The 14,706-nt window shown below is 48.3% G+C and overlaps 1 protein-coding gene and 1 long non-coding RNA gene across 21 annotated transcripts in view; both read right to left on the bottom strand.

The window, feature by feature from the left end:
* The window catches only part of ANKS1A (ankyrin repeat and sterile alpha motif domain containing 1A), a 169,081-nt gene that overhangs the window by 37,979 nt on the left and 116,396 nt on the right, over positions 1 to 14,706 (bottom strand). The window lies entirely within an intron of this gene.
* Positions 4,920 to 5,780, bottom strand: LOC147346631 (uncharacterized). Its single transcript, XR_015153065.1, has 2 exons — positions 5,651 to 5,780; positions 4,920 to 5,035 (listed from the first exon to the last, which is right to left on the bottom strand). It is a non-coding gene; the product is annotated as an uncharacterized LOC147346631 (long non-coding RNA).

The raw sequence follows: 14,706 nt of genomic DNA, 5'->3' as shown, positions 1-14,706 counted from the left end.
TCACATGGTCACCTGTGATGAGGTGACACCTACCCTGCAAGTCTGTTAATGATTTTGCTTAACTATGGTTTTTCCAGTAGTCATGTATGGATATGAGAGCTGGATCATAAAGAAGACTGAGTGCTAAAGAATTCATACTTTCAAACTGTGGTGCTAGACAAGACTCTTGAGAGTCCCCTGGACTGCAAGGAGATCAAACCAGTCAATCCTAAAGGAAATCAACGTTGAATACGAACTGGAAGGACTGATACTGAAGCGGAAGCTCCAATACTCTGGCCACCTGACGTGAAGAGCCGACTCACTGGATAAGACCCTGATGCTGGGAAAGATTGAGAGCAGGAGGAGAAGGGGGCAACTGAGGATGAGAGGGTTGGATAACATCACCAACAAAACGGACATGAATTTGAGCAAACTCTGGGAGACAGTGGAGGACAGAGGAGCCTGGTTTGCTGCAGTCCATGGGGTCGCCAAGACTCAGACACGACTTAGCGACTGAACACACACACAACTGAGCAACAAATTAGCCTCTCGTTAATCGACCAATGCTGCCCACACCCACAGGGGCAGGAGCCTCTCAGGCACACCCGGAGTCTTCTGCTTCCACTGGCTGAGGGTTCTGCTCACTAAGAACCAGCTGGGATCATTTCCAAAAATGTTTAAAATGGTTATATGTGTGGACAGAAATATGCAATTAAATTAAATGCTACAGAAATGAAACAAGTGCAAAAAGCTGTTTCAGTGATGACCAGGTAGATGTTTCCAAGAGACTCATTTTTTTAAATGTGTTCTTGAATTGTGTTGTTGGAGAAATAAACTGTAAAAATTTCTAAAAGGATTCTGTGTACTCAGAGGGCTTCACAAGTGGCTAAATGCTTGCCTCACTTTTGAGAAACTCAGTCTAAAAGTCTGAATCAATCCTCTATTGTAGATGTGATCCATGTAATAAAGAGGACAGAGAATTCCAAATTAGCAGGTCCACACAGAAAGAAAAAGCCCCAGCTTCACAAAGACTAGCCTACATATCTATGCGTTGGGGTTAAATTACAGCGTTTGTACTCTTTTTAAGATGACTTCCTTCTTTAACAGAGTTCTGTGATTAACCAAACAACCCTCGTCCTGACTGGCCACACAGCCACCCTCCTGGGTGGAGCTGGCAGCACTGTCTGATAGACTCTAGCCTCTGCTATCAATACCCTGAGCTCTGCACATAGGAATTCTCAGACCACTGTCATCAAGTAAGCCTAGACTCCCACACAGAACCCTTCTCTGGCTGCCTCCTCCAAAAGGCTAGGAAACAGTTCCAGGTGACTGCAGCATACTTCCAGCCCTTCCTTTTTCCGCACTGAGGTTCCTGTTTGAGCAGCGCCTTACCCACCGCCGTGGTCCAGGGCCAAGCAGCCTGGGCTGTATGACTGCTTCTGGTTACAAAGCAAAGTCCTGGCTTCTTACATACTACCAACTCAGAGCCCACCTCACACAAGTCAAGCTTCCAGCTTCTACTCATGGCATCAGGCACGTGATGAATGGGAACAGCCCTAGGCCCACCTGGATCTCCAGCCAGGAGCACAGGGACAGCAGGGCACTTTAACTGAGATGGGTCCCCTTATGTCCACCTGCTCCCCTTCCCTTCCCCCGGCAGACCACAGGACATGGAGGCAAAGCAACTAGAGTCCTCTAAGTCTCAGAGACGTGTTCTAAACTTCAAGGGCATCCAAGGTCATCCTAAGCAAAAAAACTGAGCTAGGAACTAGTCTGTGCTCTGCCCCAACCCCAATCCCAAAAGGCAGTGCAAAAAAAATCAGGAAAATATCATCCTTATATCTCCTAAATATAATCAGGGAAGATAAGACACATGGAAACCCTCCGTGGGAGTGACAGGTACATGGAGGATAACTCTCGTACGGGTGGGAAGCAGCGCTCAGCGGTGCAGACAACGGTGAGCCTGAGGTGCCTGACCCTGGCTGGGGCTGACGTGGGGCCCACCTCTCAGCCCACTGTTCTCACCAACCCGCGTCCTGCTCAAGATCCCCACTGCGGGGCCCGGCCTCTGCCCCCGCTGCTGCCCCTGAATCTTCACCCTACTACTCCCTTCAGGTCCAGCTCGAGTCGCCTGGGCTCTTCCTGCCGTACGGGCTAATAGAGCAAAGCATTCCGAATCAGAACAAGGCTTTATCCTTAGTCTGTGACTTTGGCAAAACACACGAACCTACCTTAGTCTTGTCTGTAAATGGAGAAACACCTGCTTCGAGGTTCTAGATGGGGACCGGACGTGATAACAGAGGGTGGGTGCCCAGCACACAGTGGGCATCTGAGAGCTTTGGTGCTCTGCCAGCACCCTTTGGGGACTGAACGCATCCGAGGTTTCTGTCTTCAGATCCTCGCGGCAGAGGTAGCCTGGCCATCCTAACGCAAACGTGTCCATGTAAATATGGTCCAGGGAGGTTCCTGGTCCTTTGACATAAGCCTACCACACCTCTTCCGCTTCTCTTGTATTTCCCATGGGTGCTCCTAGCAAGTACTGAGCGCTGGCCGGGCTGAGTCAATACCCCGTGGAAAACACACAAGGAGTTTTAAAGTGGTTGCACCTTAACAGGTTCTTAGGAATTTGTTCAGGACATACATCTTTATTCCATCTGAGACTTTTCCTGAAGAGGAAATGAAAGGGGAAAGTGACGACTTTCCTCACAGCTATGCGGCATCTTGCCTCCTGATCCCTCCACTGCATCCTCACTGCAGGTTCCTGCCGACTTCCTCTTGCATCTCAGCCCCGTGCTGACCTCAACCACAAGGAAATGTGACTGATCCTCTTAAAAAAAACCCCAAAACTGAAATACTTCTTAAATTCCAGACAGTATATTTTATAACACTGTAATTTCAACACTAATAATAAATGACCCATCCACAACCTCCCCACCTGGTTCAGGAAACAGAATACAGCCAATACAACACCGCCCTTCCCGGGTCCTGGCCGCCCTTCCCTGCCCCTGAGGCCACTAGCCTCCTGCAGTGAGTGCGGTCATCTTCCTGCTTTTCCTTTCTGTTGGGCGTCCATGTCTGTGCTCCTAAGGAACATGGGTTCCTGTCGCTCTTTCCTGACCACGTGGACAGGAGCACAACTTGATGTCCCCAAAGGAACACTTCAGGTTCTGGGACCAGAGCTCAGGCACAGGGCTTCCTCTGGCTGGTGAGGAAATGGGGGGCCATGGAAAGGCCCAGCATGTGAAGACACACCAACACGCCCCTGCTTCTCATCAGGCTGGCAGGGTGAGGTCACGTACCTTCTGGGACTCCTGGGAAAACCCACTCCCTACATGGGCAGCAGCATGAAACGACTGTGGATTAAATGCCATGTTCAAGTACACAATCACATGGGCCAACCAGAAAGAACACAGCCTTTCCCAAGCAGTCTCAGTGGAGACCGCCCGCCCTGGGAAAGCCCTGGGGACCTGTACTCTTGGGCCTGTTGGCAAGGGAGTCTGGTGCGTTGCGATGACAGAGTACTGGACTTTCTCAGGAAGAACATGAAAGGCTGCACTTGGGAGAGGAAAGGCAGAAGAGACAGTCACGCTGCCTTCTCCACCCTGTGAGGCGCTGCAAGACCCTGGACCCCCACCCTGCAGAGGCCATCTCTCACCTTGGCTTGCACCAAGATTCCAGAGCGAACACAACCCACCAGTCCCAACTGTTCCGCAAGTATTTATCAAGGCCAAGACTGTTCCCCAGGGGCTGGGGTGTGCGTCTAGGAGGGAGGGCCTTTGGAAAAGCAGTGGGAGCTACAGCCTCAAGACAACACCACGAGGGAGAGGTTATCAGAGGAGCCAAAGAAACACCAAGTGTATTCCTGCTAGTGTGAGACCCAGGGCAGCCATTACTTAAAAATATTACTCTACCATCTCTACTGTTGGTTCTTTCTGCCAGTCTGTTTCCCATTCTTGTCTTGTTCGATAAGCAATAACAATTTAAAAGGGGGCTATGTGCTTATTTCAGAGGCAGCAAAACTGGGGAGACAACTTCCAGCTTCGTCCCTTCGCAGAGTCTGGAATAAGAGGAAAGAGGGAGAAGACAGTGGGGAAGCATTCCGAGCAGGTGTGCTGGCCCCAGGGGTCCTCGGAGAGGAGAAAGGGCGGAGGGAAGGCTCGCCGATGCCCCCAAGGGTCCCGGATCCAAGCTCAGGGGTCCCGAGCTGGGCTTCCCAGCTCCACTGTTAATGAGTTACAGAACCTTGTCTAAGATTCTGCCTCTTACAGAATCCAGTGCTTGAGTGACAGAGGGACTCAGAAAGAGAGACAGTGCAAGTTCAGACTGCAGGAGTTTAGTACTCACAGCAACCGAGATCAACAAGATTTGTTTTTCTCAAGTATCTTTGAGCTCAGGCCGTGTGTGTGTGTGTGGTTGTACACACACACACCAGAATCTCAAACATGCTCTTACTCTGCTGAAAATAAACAGGACAGCTTTAGTCAAAACTGTGAAGTGCAAAACCTCTAACTTCCCTTTTTTCTTTTTATACTTTGCTTCCAGAAGTGAGAATAAGTAAGTACAGCTGGTTTACAGATTAACAAACTCAGCCCTTGGGGCCTCACCACTGTGTCGATGGCAGTGGAGGAAGGCTGGACCAAGTGAGGCGGGAAGCCACAGATTTGGCCAGCGGGGGCCTCAGAGAGGATCCAGATGAGCCACTTTGCAGGTAAGGAAACTGAGGCTCAGAGTCATCCACTGACTTCACCAAGGCCATGAGAGAGGCCACACAAGGCTGACCCTTGCTTTCTGCCTCTGTTGAGATGCCCCACTGACCTGGCAATTGAGCAGGTGGCAGAATATGGAGTAACCCTTGGTGAATACACTTTAGCCTCCAGAGGGCTAAGTCCTGAAAGAAAAAGATCTGATGCAAAAATAAGCTTCTCTACATCCTGGGACACTTGCCTCTTTTTAGAAAATGGCTTCTGTGCAGAGCACGGTGTTGTCTTGCTTCAACAGGGAGACACGGGGCAGTGGTGCTTCAACTCAGCAAATGTGTGGGCCATTTTCCCCTAAACTGGGATAATGGGAATATTACAAGGTTGCCTTTTCATCATGACATATAAGGACTTTAGAAACGAGCAGGATGAAAGTATGAAGGAGATCTTAGTGATGACAGAACAATTCTGCATCTTGACTGTAGTGATGGCTATACGAACCTACCCATAAAAAAACTGCATAGAATCACAACCCCCCACCCCAAACCGGTGAAATGAGAACGGGGTCTGTGGATTGTATCAAAGTCAATTTCCTGACTCTGACATTGTGCAAGAGTTATGTAATGTATTATACTATTGGCAGAAACTGGGTGACGAGTCCCAAATAAAGGACCTCTCTGTACTATTTTTGCAACTGTGAATCTATAATTATTTCAAAACAAAAAATATGAATAAAGGAAAAAAATCTTAACATGAAAATTTCCTTGTCTTATAAAAGGACACGTGAAGTACAAAGGATGAACATATTTAAAATAAAGGCAGTTGGCAGAAAAACTGCCATCAGCACCACCACAACACTCCTCACTGTCCCCATTTCCTTTATCATGGACCAGTCAAAATTGTGCTGAGGACTATCTTAGGAAGAAGGCAAGATTCCAGTCCTCCATCCTCGCCAGCCCAGCAAGCAAACTCACTGTGCCAACAGACCCACTTGAAGGGAGGCCTGGCGTTCCCAGCCCGGTCGGCTCCAGACCGTTCTCTGCAGCCACGAGAGACGGGAACACAGAAGCAGGACAGGATAGGGTGTGGGCTGAGGCTGAGAGCAAAGGGCACCAGGGGGCAGGTGGGGTTCTGGCAACAAACTGAAGCTTCTCTTCTGCCTTCTGCTCTTCTGACCAGCACCCAGAACCTTCTGCCTTCCCTCTTCTCCTCTACCAGAGCAGACTCACCGTCTGCCATTTACAATCCGGGATTTCATCATTTGCACCACCTGCTCCTCACTGGCTCAGACTCTGAGATCCAGGGTCCATTCTCACAGCACATGCTCCTGTCCTCCTGCCGCCACCCTTGGCAGCTGCTCTCAGAGCCCTGAGGACTTGTCTGCCACATTCCCCAGACCCCAGGATCGGGTCTGTCCGAGCACCATGGTGGGGGTCCCCACAGACTTCCAGGCTGGGGGAGGGGTGTAGCCAAGAGAGCTTGGGAAACCTTAGCCCTGGGCTACTGACAGGGTGGCATCAGCATTTATCACATCTGTGCCCGACAAGCCTACAATTTCCAACTACAGACACCTGCAGCTCTCTGCGGGTTCTTTCTGGCTGCCAGGGCCCTTGGCCTGGACCCTGGCTGGACTGGAAGTGGGCTGGAAGTCAATGTCCTGTCCCTGCTCCCGCTCAGAGAGCAGCATGCACTCAGACTGAGGGGCTCCTTCCACCCAGGTTCCCTGGCGGGTCTGAGCCCAGGCCCAGGCAACAAGCCCCTTAGTAGTTCCCTATCTTTCTCACACTCTTGCTCCCCAAGGAGGGCTTCCTAGGATCCCCTCCCAGATAAATTATTTGCATCTAGATACTGCTGTGGGGGAAATCTACCTAAGACAGATAATCACAGGGAAGACCAACAGTGGAGAGATGAGAGCCGAATTCCCGCCATGAATGAGCGTATCTCTGTGGGTGTCTGAAGCATGTAATTGGCGTAAGGAGGGAAACTGCCAACAGCGTGGCCACTATCAGATATGAGAAAGCTAATAAGGGGGAAAAAACGATAAAAACTTGATTTGCCTCGGTAATACTCATTACAGCCATTTATATAAACCGCTTTTCATTTGCCTAATTACCACTAGCACGATAATTATCACGGATATATTAAATGTGCCCGATAAAACTGGCATTAAGTTTTACTTGCTTTCTGGTGTTATGCATCCCTACATTTAGTTCCTTATGTTCATAACTGCGTGCTCCTTTCACTGTCTGTTCACCGGAGGAAACACACCCGAGACTTACCTCCTACAACAGAGGCTGTCAGACTTCGGCCTGCGTGGATCACCGGGAGAGCAGAGCCTGTGACAACCTTGGTTGCTGGGCTTCCCGCAGAGCAGCTAATTAACCAGGTCTGGGAAGGAGCTAAGAATTTGCATTCTAGCAGGTTCCCAGGTGAAGCTGCTGCTGCTGCTGCTCTGTAATCATACTTTGAGACTCACTGCCTTAAAGTGCAATAAGGGAAACAGCGAACTAGAAGGTCAAACTTTTCAGGTGGCATCTGCAACACGAAAGACTGGTAGTCTCTTTCAAGAAAACAAATGGAATCAGTCACTCAACCAAAATCAGATTTGGTATGCTGGTACCATTACCAAAAAGGGTAAAATTAACTCTCTTGCTCAAACAAGTCCCAGGAGATCTGGGTTTGCTCCTTTGTTCAACCAGTGGGAGTGCCCCCTCTGTGCCAAAGATGTTGCTAAGCAACAGAGGCTTGGGTACTGTCAAAGGTCTCGTGAGACACTGGGTAGGTCACATTCTCTATGGGCCGAAGTCTACTAACCTGTAAAGAAGATAACTCAAATTTACGGAACCTTCCAGCTCTGACATTTTACGATGAATCTAAGTAGTATTGCGGCTCAGAGCAAAAATATCCTGCCTGGCTGTGTGGGCAGCGTGATGAGAAACGTGGGTAAGATCCTAGCTGTTCCAACAGGGTGACTGTGAAAGAGCAGCTGACGCCCTGGCAGCAGTCCTGGCCCTGCTCAGTCCAATCTGAGTCAACGAAGGCCCCCAGTTAAAGGTGCTGCCAAGGTAGGTCAGTGCTACGCCCAATACCAATCAAAGAATGTAAACGCACCCAGCATGAAATGCATGTTCATAACTGGCACTCCCCTGATATATTATGACATTTAATCACTCCAACTGCTCAAGAGAAAGCTGGAGCCATTCGCTAGAATTAAGGATGCTATGCTAACCTCCTCAACTGGGATTTTAAATGAGCCTCGTGCTAACAGCTTTCCTGCTCTGAATGCAAAGCAGGACACCGCGCAGAGAGGCGGGGTGGCCACCTGTGAAGGGCAGCCGCTGGTGACACCGCTCTGTGCTTCTGAGAGGCCTGGCTTCCAGATCATCTCCTGATGTGTCCCAGGCGAGGGACTGACCTTCCAGATTCCACAAGGAACCTGTAGGAAACATTCTTGTTTTATGCTCCTTTACAGATAGAGAAACTCATACCCAGAGATGACCACAATTTGCTAGAAATCACCAAGGAACCAACCGTGGAACTGAGGAGAGGAGTGAGGCTGTCCGATTTCTGCCCAACACAGGCTGGCAACATCCAATCAGCACGAGGTGAGGCACGAGGGTGAAAGGAACTCAGTTAAACACCAGCCCTAAGACCCATATGACAAAGTGGCGTTAAGGTTAAAGAAGTGGAAAAAGAATCCAGCCACGGCAGGATCAAGGAGGGGCACCACGGGCTGGGGCACACTTACTCCCGCCAAGCCAACCCAGAAAACACACAGTTCGTTTACAGACAAACAATTAACGTTTTCTTAGTCTCACGTAAGGTATAAACCAGAGCATATTTAGGAAGCTGTTTTTGTTGAACACATAAACAAGTAAAAATACTAAAGTGCATCATTAAGACCAGCCCCTAGCCCCTACTTTCAGCGAGACCACTGCCCTGAAACTCTTCCTCACACAAAATCCAGGAGCCAGACTCCCTTCAGAAAAGCTCCCTAAGACAAGGAGCGAGGTCCTTTAGCTGTGCGCCCTGCACTCAGAGCTGGCGCTGAGTAAGTACCTGCTGGTCCGGTGGACGGTGTCAGCCGCCCGGACAGCCACTGACAGTGGGCTGAGAGCAGGCTCCAGGGAGGCCAGCCAGCGCCTCTGCACCCGCTACTCATGCGAGACGGTTCCTGAGCCAATGTCTGCCACCGACTCACAGGACAAAGAGCCCCACGGGCGTACAATCACCGTGTGAACTGAGCTGCTTCCTTGATCTGTTCTAGTACACCACCCTTAAGTGTCTGTATCTTCGTTTCATCTTGTTACGCTGGGATTTCAGGGCAAGGCTGTGCTCAGCCTATTTAGTCCTGCAGATTTCCCAGGTGTCAATCATATTCTTGGCTCCAGCTTTGTTTCTTTGGACACGGAACCCTCACCCTTGGACAGCTGACTGCCTCTAACCAAGGTGGCTTTGGATTTATGATGCTGTATTTCCTTTTGTAGCTCAAAACTGAGAAAACATAGACATAATGACCACATTACATAGAATTGAGCAAACAATGCAATGATACCGGCCTGAATAATGCTAAGCATACAAAGGCTTGGAAATGTATTTTAATACCAGTAGGAAGCATTTGTCTAAACTAAATCAAGGAAAGGGCACAGTGGCAAACGTGGGAGAGGTACACAAACGCTCCCCAAAGCAGCTCTTGAGTGGTACACCTACAGAAGATATTCAGGGACTCTCAAATGAAATTCCCTCTTCCCGTTGTTGGAAATGTTACGGGGCAGGTGCACCTCATTTTCCACAAGCCAGGCTGAAACCCAACAAATGCTGCTCTGTGGAATGACTTGGGTGTGACCACCAGTGATGATGTCACACAAAGTTCTTAGTGACACAGGATGGAGCTCTTGTCCAGGAACGGGGCCCGAAGAGGCTGCATCATCCAGCCTGCTCGGGTCCATCTGGGCAGCTGAAACCCTTCTGAGGCATGCCTGCATCTCCACGTGAGGACCAACAGACGAGCTCTTCACTGAGATCAGTCTCTGGTGCCCTCCTCAAGGGTCCAGGAGATGTGGCACTGCAGTCCCTGCCAGCAGTGAAACAAACGCACCCATCACTGGGCTCTGGCCTTAGAAGCTGGCAGTTCTCAAGTGGCTGCCCAGGGTGAAAACAGGCCAAACCTAATTGAACCTTCAGAAGAAGTTCAGACTAGAGAAAGAGCATTATCTGAGCTACAGCATGGCCAGGCCTCTGTGTTAACCCAACAGGGGAAACTCATCCAGGACCTTCATTCTGGATCAGTGGCAATATTGTTGATTTTTTTAAAATGGGCTTTGGAAAATTCCCTTTTCTGACAAATCAATTCTACCTGCACCACAGATGTCAGAGATGCTAACGCTTCCACTCTATCAAGTAAGTACCTGTGAAGCCCTTAAACACATGGACGCAGCTGAGGATTTCTTTGGTTCTGCGTTCACTCCACTGCAAGTCCTTCTGGACACCTACAGGGATGGATGGAGCTACCTGGGCAGGAGCTGATATTTTAACTGAAATGGACCTGAAACATACCATATCTGGTTTGGTTCTTTTCTCCTCTCAATCTAATTGAAAAGAGTAGGGGCCAAGAACTGGCCAAAGCTATTTCTAGTCTTTACTTCAATATATGATGTGCTAATTTGATTCAATCATGTCCGACTCTGAAACCCTATGGACGATAACCTGCCAGATTCCTCTGTCCGTGGGATTCTCCAGGCAAGAATACTGGAGTGGGCTGCCATTAAAGCAGAAAGAGTTATAACGCCTACTGTGACATTTGCAAGGGGGGACTTTTATTTTCAAATCCTTTATAACTGTTAACTATTTTATGTAAGGGGGAAGGGCAAGCAGTAAATGGAGTTAGCTTAAAACTGATATTGGCATTTAAATGTAAAATTTAATGCTCCCTCTCCAAATTAGAATGTTTTCATAAAGCATTTTTGGCTTTAAAAGAAAATGGAGGGAGGGGAGCTAATCTATCAAATTAAGTGAGAAATCCATAAAACACTGGCAATAAACCTCTTCTGAAATCCATAAATTTCTATGCTCCCATCTGTGAAGCAAATTATTCTGCGTATTCTCTAGAATTCTTTGTTGTGATATAAAAGAGCTATTACTTATTACTAGAGAATGAGTAAGAAAATAAAATTCAAGATTGAAGGGTGAGCTGGAGAAGGACTTAATTATTCTATCTCCCTCAGGAACAAAAAGAAAGCTCTCTCCGCTCAAGCCTGGCAAGGTCCTCAGCCATCCAAACCTTGAGTCCTTAGACTCAGGACCTCCGACCTCCTTCCAAGGTCCTTAACCACTGACACATTTCGAAGTGTCCCTTTTGTAAAATGAACTGTGATTACTATCCTTGAAATGTCTCTAATCTGGTTAGGGAAACAGGCCATGCACAAAAAAGACAAGATCAGCAATGACCAGCGTGCCAAATTAGTGCCTGAGGAGAGAGTGTCCAGTGAGAGGCCTCTGCACTCCCAGGCTGCGAGGAGGCAGGTTCTGGAACCGACAGAGGTTTGCCCTCCTCTTCTTGACTGGGCTCCTTTCCTCACTGATCTAAACTGAGCCCCACTCCCCACCTTCCACCTCTCACAGTACTTTCTTCAAGAGCACTTATCTTTGTTTGTGACGATTTTTTGTTTGTACTTGTTTAATATAATCTCTCCCTTTTGACTGTAATCTCTCAAAAGCTGGGTGTATCTATTTTGTTTACTATTTCACTTCTCTACTATGCCCAGCGCCTAGAACAATGAGCACACATCAGGTTCTCAATAACTGTGAATGAATGAGCAAGCTTTTGGCATTTCAACAGGAAGAAACGGAGAAAGGCATTCCAACAGGGACAAAGGTATAAACCAAAGTGTTGAGGAAAACAGTGGGTAAAGGAATTGACGGGAACCAGAAAAATGGAGTGCAAGATGAGACAGAAAGCCATGTGCAGAAGCTGGAATTGGGTTATTTTCTGCAGAACCATGAATCCAGGCCGAGAAATTTCAAGTTTGTGCTATAGCAATAAGGCACGGGGGAGGTTCTCAGTCAGGGGAGATGATACAAAATATTTAGGACTATGTCAAGGCAGTGACAAGTAACATGAACTAGAGGAGAAGCCCAGGGCAAAGCAGAACACCGAGGTGGTGGCTGTCGAGCCGACACCAGGAAGGCAGGTGGGGATGGAGAGGAAGGGGGAGATTCTGAGAGAAAACCCTGGTGACTGACACAGGGTGGGGAGGAGAGGAAGCACTCGGAGTCAACGGCACATGAGGGCTTGAGACACCCTTTACAGAGCCAGGCATGGGGTCATTTATACCACACAGGCTTCCCCAAATCTCATCCATCCTATTGCTTTAAAAAAAAAAAAAAAAAAACTGCTACAAAATCATCTCTGCCTCTAAATAAGGCCACAGTGAGAGTCCTACAGATGCTACACACTGCCTGAGAAGGACTCGGGGGCCAGGCAGCCCCTCGGCCTGTCAGGAGGAGAGCAGGTACAGTCACACCTCCGAGCCAGAGGGAAGACCTACACTGATTTTGTCAAAAAGCACAACAGGAGAGAGGCTGAACCCTGCCTCAGGCGGGGAGCGCAGGCAGAAGCTTCATAAGGCAACCTGGAGCCGTCAGTCACTTCACAGAGCAGCAATCTGTACGGCTCCCTAAGGCGGAAAAAGGGGCTCTCATACACGGCCCTGGATTTGGGTTCACTGACAATGGGTTCCTGTGATTTTTCAGCAGAGTAGGAGGTTCATCAAACTCCTTGATGAGGTGTTACCGGGTGGTATGTGACAAGTAAAACTCCATCAGAATATATAATGCAATCTGTGGTGACGTCCTATGACTCTGAGAGGACCTGAAGACCTGAAGACAGCCAGAGATAAGCTGGGGCGGAAGCGGTGAGAGAACCACCACCCAAGCTGAGGGAGAAGGAGCTGGATTTCCTGGTAAGGAAATGAGAAGGTCTGAGGGTGGGAGGACAGAATCACAGTGTCAAATACCTGCACAACTGCTAGGCAGGACAGTGTGCGGATCCAGAAGTGATGGGGTGGAAGTCACAGACCCTAACCAGAAATGAAGGAGCATTCGCAATCTCACACAGGTAACGGCGGACGGTAGAGGGGGGCCACTTCGGGTTTCCAAGCAAAAGCTCGATCACCACCTCAGGAAACGTGCAAGTGACTTTGTTCAGATTCCTCTGATCTCTTGATTTAAAAATTTGCTTAAAAATCATCTTATCAGTCTGTGAGTCACAGAAGAAAACACCTAACAGTCTTCTGTTTGCGACGTCAGTAGAGGGAGGAGGCGCTTTGAGCTTTAATAGTGAAAAGAAAAACTCATGCATTTCCCAGGATTCCCTCTTTCAAATTACTTTCCTTTATATATCTAGAACAAAAAAAAATTTCTTTTTCTGGAGTTGGGGAGAAAAGTAAAATAGGGCTGCAATAAATTGGGGTTAAATAAGAACTGAAAAGTAACTGCTAATTAATACCAAAATGAAAATTCAACTCACCTATATGCTATTAATAACTACAATCTCATTAAGACTTAGAAGCTCCAACTGGTCTCCCTCATTTAACAGCACCAACATCTCAGGCAAGTCATTTCAGCTTGCAAACTTTAGTTTCCTCATTTGGAAAACTGAATCAAATAGTGGACAGGATCAAACAGTTGCTCTAAAAAATCACCAGGATGCTTGGTCTTGGCAGCCATTTTTTGGATTTGACACTAAAAGCAAAAGGCAACAGAAGCAAAAATAAACAAGTAGGACTGCATCAAACTAAAAAGCATCTGCACAAGCAGAGTGAATCAGTGACAAACTAAAAGGCGACCAAGGGAATGGGGGAAAACACTGGTGAACCACGTATCCAAACAAGGAGTTAATATCCGAAACATACAAGGAATTCAACTCAGTAGTAAAAAAAAAAAATATATATATATATATAAAATAATTTTAAAATGGGCAAAGGACCTAAATAGACATTTTTCTAAATTAGACAATCAGGGCTTCCCTGGTGGTCCAGTGGTTTAGAATCCACCTCGCAATGCAGGGAACACCAGTTCCACCCCTGGTCCAAGATTCCACATGCCATGGGACAACTAAGCCCGAGCGCCACAACCACTGAACTAAGTGCTGCAACTACTGCAGCCTGCGTGCCTAGAGTCCGGCTGCACGACAAGAGAAGCTACTGCCATGAGAAACCACACACTGCAACGAGAGGGTAGCCCCTGCTCACTGCAACTAGAAAAAGCCCGTGTGCAGCAACAAAGACCCAGCAAGGGCAAAAATAAATAAAGATAAACAAGTGGCCAACAGGTACATGAAAAGATGCTCAACATCATTAAGCAACTTGGAAATGCAAATCAAAACCATAATGCACTGTCACCTCACACCTGTCAGAACGGCTGGTCTCTCCAGTCCTACAAGCCAGCACAGAGCTATTCGCCCAACAGCAGACCCCAGGACGGCATGCCCAAACGCACAGCAGATACAAGGCACCGCCCTGGTTTTCTCTGGAGGGTCTGCTGAAAATAGCTCCAAAGCAGAAAGGAACTGGAACATTTATACAAACCACACTACTTCCACTGAGTTTACAATGGCTTCCTGGTTGTTTAAATCAGGGCAGGCAAGAACAGACTGTCAGACAAATTGTCATTTGTAGGCTCCTAGCGAGCTCCGGCAGTTTTCCACCTGTCCAGAGAGAGAAACAGGCCGCTCTGAGTTATGGACAGGGGGGCCCCATGGCGCGAAGACTGGCTCATTCGAGCTCCTGAGCAGGACAGAACAGCATGCTGGGGTAGAGTCCTTAGCATCGTGGCCCTGCCCAGGATCTTCAGGCCACAAGCACAGGCCACTGGCTACTCCCCTGGGGGAACCCTGGGGAAGAAAGCAGGACAAAGGAAAGTAAAGGAGCCCCAGGCGGGTTGGGCAGTGTTCCATGAAAACACAGAGCAGAGACAGGATCACATCTTTGAGGGCGAGAGCACAACACTGGCATCCAGAAAAGAGCTCTGT

The sequence above is a fragment of the Bos grunniens genome, chromosome 23, assembly GCF_055505025.1.
Source record: "Bos grunniens cultivar Pamir isolate PY7600 chromosome 23, Bosgru_T2T1.0, whole genome shotgun sequence".
Lineage (NCBI taxonomy): Eukaryota > Metazoa > Chordata > Mammalia > Artiodactyla > Bovidae > Bos > Bos grunniens.
The sequence above is the reverse complement of the archived record's forward strand: the minus strand, read 5'-3'. Positions and strand labels throughout refer to the sequence as shown.